Below are 12,272 nucleotides of genomic sequence, written 5' to 3'. Positions count from 1 at the left end.
CCTTGTGCCAGCATCTATACCTTCAGTATTCTTCCTAGTATCCAATGGTTGCTTTGTTTGTAATGATTGCTCTGGTTGGGTTGGGATCTCAACCTCAACAGTCTCTACCAGTTTCTCATTCATGTTGCCACAGTCAACATTTGCATCCTTAACCTTTGTACTATCCTTATCCACAACAATATTTACTTCCTGAGTATCCACATTCATGGTAAATAGTATCTTAGATTTAGTATTAGTGTCATCATGTGTGACACCTTCAGTGTCAATAACGAGGGGATCATCAATATGTACCGGTGCAGTATTCAAAGGTGGTGGTAAATTGTCAGTGATCTTGATGTTTGGAATACCACCAACTTTACCTTTGCCCTTGTCCTTATCCTTCTAATACACTTTGAATTTTTTCTTTGGCTGGTTCATTTCCTCTTGTTTTTCCTTCTCCACAAAGAATATATCCGACTTATCAGCAGTTTCATCTGTAATCTCTTTTACTCTACCTACCATTAAACTTACTTGTCAGTGACCACTGGCAAAAATAGGTCAATTAGCCTCTGAGATTAGTTCATCAATTTCCTCTTTTGATTTTACCAGATGTATAGCTAGAAGTTTTTCAACTTTTAGTTTCTTATCCAATTCCATCACTACAATCCTTTTTGCCTCTAATCTCCTATACAGATCATTGGGTAAGTCATCCACTACTTCAATTAAAACCTTTTTGTATATATCCAGATGTAAAATTATATTGTTCTGAATGTTTTCCTTGTCTGAATCATTGAATGTGTTATACAGCTGGTGTACATTGGCCAAAATCCCATCATCAGTTATTTCATTTAGTAAATTATTTAAAGAAGGGGTGACAGGTTGTTGTTTCTTCTTTGGTGTTAATTTCTATGGTGGTCCTCTTACTGCCTATTGTTTCTTCCTTAAAGTCCTTGTTCTTTTGGGTAAAGGAGAGGGTATCGGTGAAGGTTTTATCTTCCTCTCAACTCTCTTGAACTCTACTAGTTTCTCACTATCAGAAGATGTGCCAACCGGTGAAATGTGTGCCTCTAGTTGCAGTCCTTCTAGCTCACTAGCTGATATCCCACTGATGTTCATTACATTTTCTTTGATTTCATGTATCTTATTTGATGCATCCCTAATATATTTTTCTCTTTTATTCCTTTTCTTCATTATTTTCACATCACTTTCAATAGTTTCAGCACTAACAAAAACTTGTTATGTTGGTTCTCTTGGTGCATCTAACAAAGCTTTTGCATAAGTCTCAAAAATGTTGAGAGCTACCTCATATCCCATTTTAGTCACCCATACAGTCCTAGGGAGTAAAACTATCATCCATGTCTCATCCTTCTTGATGACAAAACAGATTTCTTTGTCATATTTGTCCACTACACTCTGTGGTAGTCTTTCTCTATTTTTCATTTTAGCTTGAAAAGCTTTAAAGTATTCAGTTATGTTGTTGTCCTTTGTAGTTCCCATGCTGGTAAAAGCTTCTTGTAATTGTTTTCCTACCGGTATGTCATATCTAAAGTCTTTCGGTCCTATACCAGGGATTTCCTTAGTGAAATACAACATCAAGCATACTAAAAGATTTCCTAATTGCTTGCCGAGTTATTTTGCAGACAAAAATTCTCCATGTGCTCTACTTAGGACAATTCTCACTACTTCCAAAAATCTGGGAATGTTCAGTATTTCCACAAAAACTAGAGTTTCTATAATATTGTGCTCGGGTTTAACCATGCCATGTTCATCACAAATTACATTGTTAAACATTTTCATCAAATCTTCAGAACCTAGTTCTTCTATATTGCAATGTATATATATCCTAGGGTCTTTAGCATAAGATACACCTTTAGGAATTTTTGAAAATGCTCCTATGGAATCATCTTGCTTAGCTACTTTGGGAATTATTTTAAACATGGGCCTAGGGCATTTTACATTTTCCACAATAGTAGGGTTCACAATAAACTTGGGAGCAGAAGAAGAAGCCATTGAAAAATACCTTTAGCTACCTTAAAGTATTATGAATTCTTGAAAATATCACTTCACACCTACGCCTTGAATGCCTTTTCTCTTTTTTGCACTCTCTGCTAATTTGAATGCACAGTGAATCAAAAAGAGGGAAATCCGATGATTTATAATGACTTTTCTCTTATCAATCACATTAAATACTCGTTGATTAAGTGAAAACTTAACACATTTTCCTAGTAAAGAAGAAATCTATCTTCTCACCATCGACCGAGGGTAATCTACATGATATTCAATTTGTTGCAATACCCCCAAAGGGTTACTTCTCAATTGGATGAAGATTCTCCTACCGGTGGAGGGTTACTCTGTTCTACCGGTATAGAGATAGTCTCATCAACATTTTGATCTCTCTTCCTAATCTATTGTTTTGAAAATTATTGCTTTACCTCATCTACCTTTTCTTTTCCTTTCAAACTAGATCCTTTATTGTTAGCCGAGGAAGTCTTGCTTCTACAAAATTTTGCAATATGTCCAATTTTTTTACAAGCGTAACAAGTCACATTATTCATCTGAATAAATTTTCCATATCCGATGTCGGTTTGTGTTCTGCATTGATTAGATAAGTGTCCATATCTTCCACAAACATAACATTTCACATTCATTCTGTAGTTTTCTAAATTATGACCAACTTTGTTGCATTTGGAACATTGACTGGTGGGTGCATTAATATTCTGATTGTTTCTAAATCTACATTGATTTTCTTTATGACCATACTTGTTGCAATTGAAACATTTTCCATTAAACTTGTAAGCATTAGGTTGTCTTACCGGTTTGTTCTGATCTAGATTGTTTGCAGTATCGAAACTTTCTCCAACTTCAAATCCAAATCCATTTGTATCTCCATTAGGTTTTTGACTTTCAGCATGTTATCAAGTTCCTCTAAACTTTTCTTGAATTTCTCTTTGTGTTGATTTGCAGTAGCAAGCTCAGTTTTATTATGTTGCACGTGAATGAGATATGTCTTCAACATATCATTTTCATGACTAAGTCTTAGATTTTTATTTTCAGCATCATTAAGTCTCCTAGTCAAGTCTTCTTCATTCTTCTTTCTGTCTTCAATGTCTTTACATAACCTCATAGTCATATCTTGAATTTCATTCTTTGTGTTACAGTTCTCTATTCTCAACTTGTTCACAAGTTCATTAAGACTTTCCTTTTAATCATTATCATTATGCATCTTCTCATGAAGTTCTTTTCTTTTATTTCGAGCTATAGTAAGATTCTCCTGAAGTCCTTGAATGAATTCTTGTGCAATCCTCAGATCATCTTCAAGTTTCATTTTCTTCACTTTCTCTACATCATAATCTACAAGAGCTCCTTCCAATTATTTTCTTAAGTTCTCCATTTGTATCGGTGTCAGAATCTTCCTCAAGCTGTTAGGATTTTGAAAATAGAGGACTAGGCTCTGATGCCAATTGTTAGGATTAATGATAGTCCCAAAGATACTGAGAGGGGGGTGAATCAGTATCTAACTGGTTTATAGAATATTTAAACTTATTAAGAACTTTGCATCTCAAAATAGTGTACCGGTAAATAAGAATTAATACATAGTAAATAGGAACAATAGAGATAGCATAGAAAACACACCATAACACAACATATCTAATGAGGAAACCCAGTGTAGGAAAAACTTCGGTGGGATTTGTGACCCATAATATTCACTCACTGGCCAATGAATAAATATTACTTACAATGAGGGGCCTGCACATGCAGGGAGGCCAACTGCCTAGAGCTCACTACTCAACAAGAGTCACATTTACTACAAAAGTGGATTATGAAATCCAATACAATGTACTACTTCAAATCAGCATCAACTATGACAGGTTTAGTACCGGTTTAAACTCAATCTATAACCAAAACCTTATACAAAATTTGCCTTATGCATTCACATATAACATCTTTTCTTTTCCTTATTTTCTACTACATTCTCTCTCTCTCTCTCTCTCTCTCTCTCTCTCTCTCTCTCACATACATTTGACTTACAAGATCTCATACATATATGAGTCTTTTACAATGTACCGAGTCAGCTTTACAAAAGATAATTACATTAAAATACAATAAACAAAAGTTTATTCCCTGTCGGCTTGAGTGTCAGTATCCATTATTGTCGTTGTCGGTGAAGTGCCTGCTGGTGTATGTAGAAGTCTATTGCTAGTGTCAGTAACTACCGGTGGCTTACCAGATGAATGCCAGTTGGTTGCCAGATAGTTGCCATCAATGACAACATCAACTATTATCATAAGAGTGTAGAATGCCAATAGTCAGACTGGTTTATGTGAACACTAAAGAGCAGATTGCAGATATCTTAACTAAAAATTGACCTAAGGAATCATTTGAGTACTTCAAAGATAGATTGGGAGTTTCTACCCCTCCTGTAGAGACTTCAGTGATGTTGATTTGCATCAGTCCGACATGCATTATAAAAACTATCATTCATTCTAGATTGATGTGGTGGTGCTACTACTCAGGGGGAGTAGTCAGTTGTGTGGTTCGAAGGTTTTATGACTTTTCTTTGATGTTTATGTTAGATTTTTGGCATTGATGTCAAAGGGCGAGAGATATTTTTATGAAAAAATAGAGCTTAACAAGGATATCATTCACAAGGGGAGTTTGGTCTGTTGGTTCAGAATCTCATTGTTATATCATTTTGGGGAGATTGTTGGATGTCTTCCTTTGGGAGAGACTTGTTTGACACTTCTTGTCACTTGGATTTTTTTCACATCTAGTGTTGCCATCAATGCCAAACGAGGAGATTGTTGGCAATTTGGAGGAATTGATTATGTGTTGCATTGATGTTTGTCATTGATGTCAACACTAGTTGTTTTTCTATCTACCAACTTTTGGTAGAGTGGTTGGTCTTTGATGTTGATCTAGATATTTGTCTCTGGTTTGGTCTGACTATTGGAATTGGTTTGGATTAGTTATTCATGTGTTAATGATGTGTATCACATTCAGTTGGTTCAGGATTTGATGATCCGGATGCTATCATTTGTTCTAGTAAGCCTTTTGGTTACCGATAAGGGTTTTACCGGCAGCGCTTTGACGGAGATCTTTTGATGAATCTGATAAGTGGTGTTGGTGCGGCTTCTAGAAGGTTATCAAGATGCTAGTGGTTATCTTGTTTGTGTTCTAGTTGATTGGTGGTATTGTAGTTAGCACCAGACCTATTTTGGTGTTATTTTGCTAGGTTATGGACCGATTTATGTAACGTGTTGGTTGATGCTTCTGATGTGTCACTAGTTAGATTTATTGTTTGGTTTATGTTGTTTTGGTCTTAGGCTGACTTGGTTTATCATTGGTTTGTGGGATTATGTAACATACTCATTGTATTATCTTTTAGGTGGTTGACCTAATTGTTTAGGTCCCAGGTTGGTATAAATATGATGTAAGATCTCTTTGTAGATTATGTGATATAGGTTATGGGATTATCTATGTGCGAATAAAGTTGTTATCATATGCAGAGGTTTTAATTGATCATAGGTGATCAAATTGGGTTTGTGAAAGAGGTTTAAGACCTCTGGTATTGAGCTTAACCAAAAATATACTCAGGCATAGGAGATGTTATTTTTGTAGTTCATTCATCTTTCTAGATTATAGTCTGGAATTATTTTATAGTCAGCGAGGCTCCTTTTTTGATGAGCAGTGCGCTCTAAGTTGTTGGCCTTCCTGCATGTGAAGGCCCCTCTTATTGTAATCACATACTTGCTGCAGAAGTATTATCTAAATGTGGGTAGGCTTCCCACCGTGGTTTTTCCCTTTATCGGGTTTTCCACGTACAAATCTAGGTGTTATGTGTTATGGATGGTTGGTAATTGTTCTATGATTTATGTTTGTACTTAATTGTTATATCTGCTATTCTGGTATTTGGTTTATGCATTCTAGTAAAAGTTTTTGTGTGCTTAAATTTTTATAATCTGTTGACAACTGATTCACCCCCCCATCTTAGTTATCCATGGGTGGGTTATCCTAAAACTTTAATATTACCAAATTCCTTCTAGAAATCCTTCCAAATCATCAAAAATATCCTAATACAACTTCTGCCAACCTACCACATTTGGGTACCAACTTCTAGCAGGGGGAAATAGGATTTTCTTGAAAACTCCCCCTAAGCCAAAGGCCTTAAATTGATTCTCGGATGAATTTCCAACACCAGATTCAGGTACAAACCCATTCCCTGTATTGGTATCACTCTTCTTCACCCATGTATTCTTCATTTGATTCTTCTTTTTTTTTTTTTTTCTTTACCTTTATCATCTGTCTGCACACTCTTGTTCTTGTCTCCCAGACCCCTCCTGTTCACATTTTTGCTTCTATAGAATCTTGCAATGTGACTAGATTTGTTGCAATTGTAGCACACAACATTTCTCTATCTAGACCTGCAACTCCCTTGATTTCCTCTTGATCTGCATTGATTAGCAATGTGTCCAAACCTATTGCATGCATAACATCTAACATTCCTTCTATTGAAAGAGATTCATCATACTTCTACATTCACTTGATTTATGTCCATACTTATTGCATTTGAAACACTGACTAGAGAAGGATGGACCATTTTGATTCATTCTACTTCTACATTGAATAGCTTTATGACTAAATTTTTTTCAAACAAAACAATTACCATTGAAAGATGGATACTTTTGAGCATTAGGTTGTCTTACCAGATACCTTCTAGATTTGTTCTTCTAGTTAGGATTGCTTTGACCAAATTTGGATCTTTCACCTTTCTCAATTCCAAGACCTTTCTTGTTATCTACCCTCTTCTGATATTTCAAGTAATGCATCAAGTTTGGTTGAGCTAATCTTGAACTTCTCCTTGTACTCATTTGTAGTCACAAGTTCATTCCGAAGAGTAACAATCTACTTTTTAAGTTCTTCCTCATGGTGTTTGGATTCTTGCAATTCAAGCTTCAGTGGACCAATCTCATAATCAAGTCTACAACATTCATTCGATTTTTCTTTCAAGGGCTGATTAAGATTTTTTTCATTCTTCTTCCTTCCCTCAATTTCTTTGGTCAACCACATCACTCTAGATTCCATCTCATGTTTCAGGACTGTATTATCTTTTGCAAGTTTCACACATTCTTTTGTCTTCTTCTTCAAGGCTTGACTCAGTTGACCATCTTCCATGCTTTTTCTTTCTTTCTGCTTTAGCTGATCACAAAGTTCCTTTCTCTTTTCCCTAGACTTGTTCAGTTTCTCTTTCAATGACTGAATGGAATTTTTAGCATCCTTAAGGATCGCCTGCAACTCCCGGACTTCAATTTGTGACTGATAAAGATCATCTAGTGAAATTAGGAGTTGTTGATGAAGACCAACAAAATCCATTCAATCACTTTCTTGAATCTTCCTCAAGCTCTTATATCACTTGTTGGAATCAAGGAACACTGAGAGGGGGAGGGGTTGAATAAGTGTTTTGCAATCTTTAACTTTATTTAAGCCTTATTTCAACCATTTAATACATATGAACAAAAGAAAGATGCAAGAACATAAAGTAAATAACCACAACATGATAGTACCAATATTTTTGTACCTGGAAACTCGATTAAGGGAAAAATCATGGTGGGGATTAACCCACAATATAAGTATACTCTGCAGAAGTATAGAAATTGTAAAGCGGAAAATCGCGATCGAACCCTAGTTGCTCTCCCCTCTTCCAACTCCAAGGAGAGAGAAGGGAGATTCACTAGGGTTGATGGTTTTCACTTAAGGGAGAGACTTTACATTCAAAAGAGGGGTTGAAACCCACAAGATCCAATCCCACACAATGCAAGATTGGATGCTAAATGTGTTTCAAGGGTTAAGAAAGCAAGGCTACCCTCTTTTGTAAAGAATGTTGATAGAAGAATTAAGCTAGGAATGCATAGAAAGTGACAAAGATAAACTGAGATAGGGATATAGGATGAAGCCGCGGACCTGGAATTAGCAGTAAAATGTCGATACGGCGCTGTCCTACAAATTTGAGCAAAAGTTGTCAGGACGATGGCGCCCGGTGCCACGGTCCTCCGAAAAATCCGCGAAACGAAGGGGGATCGGTTCGTCTCTGCACAAGGATTCCAGATCTTCAATTTCAGCTGCGTACCTGCAACCTACACACAGAAAAGCGGAGACGATTGGGGGGTTAGGGATTAGGGGTTTGCCTTTAGGTCAAACCCCGGTTTTGGAATTAACCAAGAAATGAGAAATGCTGTAAATGTATGTAATGTAAAACAAGTACTAATACCTTGTTGTAAGGATGTTTGTATCCTTATGTGCGAAGGTATAGATGTTGTTGTTTGTTGTATGTTGTATGTTGTATGTAGTATGTGATCTCCTCTTCAATGGTTGAATCCTTGTCTTGAATGCAACACTTAGCCTTGAATGGAGACTTAGAATGATCAATTGCTTGAAAGAATGCTTGAATGCTTGAATGCTTGAGTATAGTTTCCACGCTTGTACACATATGTCCTTCCTACCCAAATGGGAGAGGAAAATGTAGTTTATATACTTGTCATTTAGGGCTGATAGACTGATTTTCCCGACCTTAGGCCGACCAGGAAAGATAATTTTCCAATTTGCAAACATAAAGACCCGAAGTCCAAAAGAGACCGGGCCCAAAATAGGACCCAGGGACCAGGGCGCTGGGCGCCATGGTCCTGGGGGACCAGGGCGCTGGGCGCTCTGGTCCCACCTCCCGGGACAGCAGGGTGCAAAGGAGGTTCAGGCCAGGGTGCAAGAAAATGCAGTTTTCAGTGTCATAATTAGGTTTCAGGGTCTCCATTCAGGTTCCATGTTGCGTCGCCATCGTGAAGACCGAAATGCAGTCGAAATTGCAAGTGTCGCAATTTTAGGACGCTACATTTAGCCCCCACTTTAGCGAGAGTATGTATGCTCATACTTCCGGTAAAGTACAAGGAATCAACATTGAAAGACTTTCACCACGTCAAGGAGGCAAGATACACCAAGCCCCCAGTGGACTAAGGATCTTACGACTTCGATTGACAAAGTAAAAGGGAAGATCACGAGGGAGAACCATGACTATCAGTAGTAAGGTTCCCTCACTATGAGTCATGCAAGAAAGATATCAAAAATTTTCAAGGCAAAGCTAAATTTGTCAAGAAATTTTCAAGTATCTTGAAAAGATATGGACGGGATGTATGGCCCCCTACGTTAAAGCGATCGCACACGCCTCACCGGGGGTGATTTCTTTAAGGTAGTGATACATATAAGAATGAGAAGGGAAAGGAGCACGTTATCACAAGGATTTGGCCCCCAAGTGTGAGATAAACCCAAGGATAATAGACACAAAACACAAAGCACGAGGTGACTTCGCTTTCTTCGGGGTCAGTATGTTGTATGATAATTCATGTATATCATATGTATGTATGCATAATTGTTCTTCATTCCCCAATCAAGGAAGGTCACCTAGAAGAAGGGAACACATGTGTCTTTTGAGTCAACATGAGAGAGATCGAGAGATCTCAATGCTTTGCATCGTCCTCAAGTAGACAACAAAATAGAAGAATGACAATAACACATAGAGGAAGTAACAAAAGAGAGGGGGAGAGAATCTGCTATGCTAATGAAACTAGTCTAGCACATCATCTACCCCCCGATCTTCCTGATCAATGTTTCGGGAAGGTAGGAACACGCTAGAGGAGGAACATCCAACACAGTAGATGGAGCTATCATAAGATCCAAACAAGGGCTATGTTCATGTTCCAAGTCACGTTGTTCTTGTCTAGGAGCTAGGATAAGTGCTTTAGAAAATTCATTAGATAAATGGTTATCAATATCAACAAGTTCATATTCACTATCAGAATGCACAGGAGAAGCATTTTCATCATGAATAACATTTTCATCTATATCATCATCAAGATTTATAAAAATAGGGTCTTTAATTCGCACAGGATCAAGACCATCATGCATCTTATGTTTTGGAGATTTTGGAGAAAATGGAATAATGCTTGTTGAAGGTGTTTTTGGGGATTGTAAAGTTTGAGCTCTAAGACGACGCTTTCACCGGCGTTCACGTGCAGAACGATTTCGTCTAGTCTTAGTAGGAAGATTAGGAGATTGAGGAGGAGGAATGTTCTCATCCTTAGCACTTGGGTGTTTAGGTTGTGGTCTCTTAGGCTGGATAATAGGAGAAGAAGAAGGTCTCTTCTCTCTATAAAAAGGAGGAAGGACTGCTCCATACAAAGGAGGAATATTTGGTTTAGGAAGAAGACCAAGTCCGTCATGACGAGGAGGTATAGGTCTGCTTTTAGGAAGTTTATTAGGTATAGGCATAGTCACATCCATAGGAATGGGTTGGGAATCTTCTTGAGGAAAGACATTAGTTTTATCTTTCAGAGGAAGAACTTCCTTCTCAAGAATGATAGGAATGTCAAGTTTGGGTGTTCTAGGTTCACTTAGAGATAGGATCATATCTGTTTTCCACTTTTGATAAGATTTGAAAAGATGATCACTTCGCGGAGGAAGAGATTGGAATTGTTTAGGCCAAAAGTAATCAATAGGAATGCTAGAAGTTCTTTCAGCTGGTTTAAAGAGACTATGATTGACAGTAACAACTTCACCATTATGGGGAAATTTCAAACACTTATGAATAGGAGAAGCAATAGCTTTCATGGAAGATAGCCAAGGATAGCCAAGCTTCACACGAAATTGTTCGGAAGATGGAATAATAGCAAAGTTCCCATCAAGGGATTTGTTATGGACCTCAATAGGCAATGTAATAGAACCAATTGCAGGAGAAGAAAATGCATCAAATAATTTCACAATCACATCTGTTTTGTCATATATCACTTGATTCAATTGCAAAGTAAAAAGAAATTCTTCAGTAATAACATTAACCATGCATGAAGGATCAATAAGCACTCCACGGCAAGGTGTATTCTTGACTTTTGCAACTATGTATAAAGGACCATCAGGTGCCCTAATGGTTTCACTGGAATCAAATGTGATGGAAGGTTCTTTAGGGTTTTCTTGCTGCTCTACAAAGTTAATCACATTCGGAGTCATAGACACAAGACCATCAGATGAAAGAGATGAATCATTAGTCTCAATCGTATTAGAGGTATGAGAAGGTAATGGATCAGTGAAAATCTGAAGATTTTGATTAGGAAGAGCTACAGATGTATTGCCTTTATCATTCACTTCAGAAACAGAAATCGTATTATTATCAATCAAATCTTGAATTTTACCCTTTAAAGAAAAACATTTTTCAGTATCATGCCCAGGCTGACGATGAAATTGACAAAAAGCTTTGTTATCAAAATAAGGTGAAGTAATCTTTGCAGGATCAATTTGCCTTATAGGAGGAAGTGTAAGCACATTTTGTTCCAATAACTTATTCATAATACTATGCAATGATTCATTCAAAGGAGTAAACTTTCTTTCTTTCTTGAAAAACTTAGAAATAGAAGACACACCTGATGCTGCATTCACATTGTTGTTGATGATGTTTTCATTGAATTTAATGGACTCTCTGTTCAGTTTAAACTTCCCAAATGGTTGTTAACTACTATCACCCTTATCACTCGGAGCCATAGGATGTGATTGTTCCATTTGACTCACAGTCAGTTGATAATTGTGAAGAGTTGCGCACAACTGTTGGAAAGAAGTAAACTCAGAAAATAGGAGTTTTTCTCTAATGTCTTTTTGTAAATTAGAAAAAAAGATTCTTTGAATATCATTGTCAGGCACTGGAAAAGAAATTTGAGCATACAAATGCTTATATCTACCAATGAAATTAGTCACTTTTTCTTTAACACCTTGTTTACAATGCATTAAATCAATCAAAGTAACTTTAGGACTTATATTGTTTTGAAATTGTTGAATGAAAGCATTTGCAAGTTGTTCAAAAGAAGTAATAGAATAAGAAGGCAACGATCAATACCATTGCAGGGCTTTGTCTCTTAATGTTCTAGTGAACAGTTTTGCAAGCAACCTTTGGTCATAAGAAAAATCAGTACATATTGTTTGAAAAGTCTTAACATGTGTTAGAGGATCACCTTTACCATTATAAAGCTCCAAATGCAAGATTTCAACATGTTTAGGAGGGATAGCTCGAACAATGTCAAGAGAAAGTGGGCTCGTAACATCAAATGTGGGCACACTAAACTTAGATTGATTCATAGAGGCAATTTGTTGCTGTAAAGAGGAGACAGTTTGTGCAAGATTGTTAATGGTCGCTTCAGTCGAAGAGTTCATATTAGACGTGTTAGATTGTGATGGAGGTGTTATGTTATTGAAAGAGGTAAAGAGTA

This window comes from Cryptomeria japonica, chromosome 9 (assembly GCF_030272615.1).
Source record: "Cryptomeria japonica chromosome 9, Sugi_1.0, whole genome shotgun sequence".
In the NCBI taxonomy this organism is placed as follows: Eukaryota; Viridiplantae; Streptophyta; class Pinopsida; order Cupressales; family Cupressaceae; genus Cryptomeria; species Cryptomeria japonica.
This window is presented reverse-complemented; position numbering follows the sequence as displayed.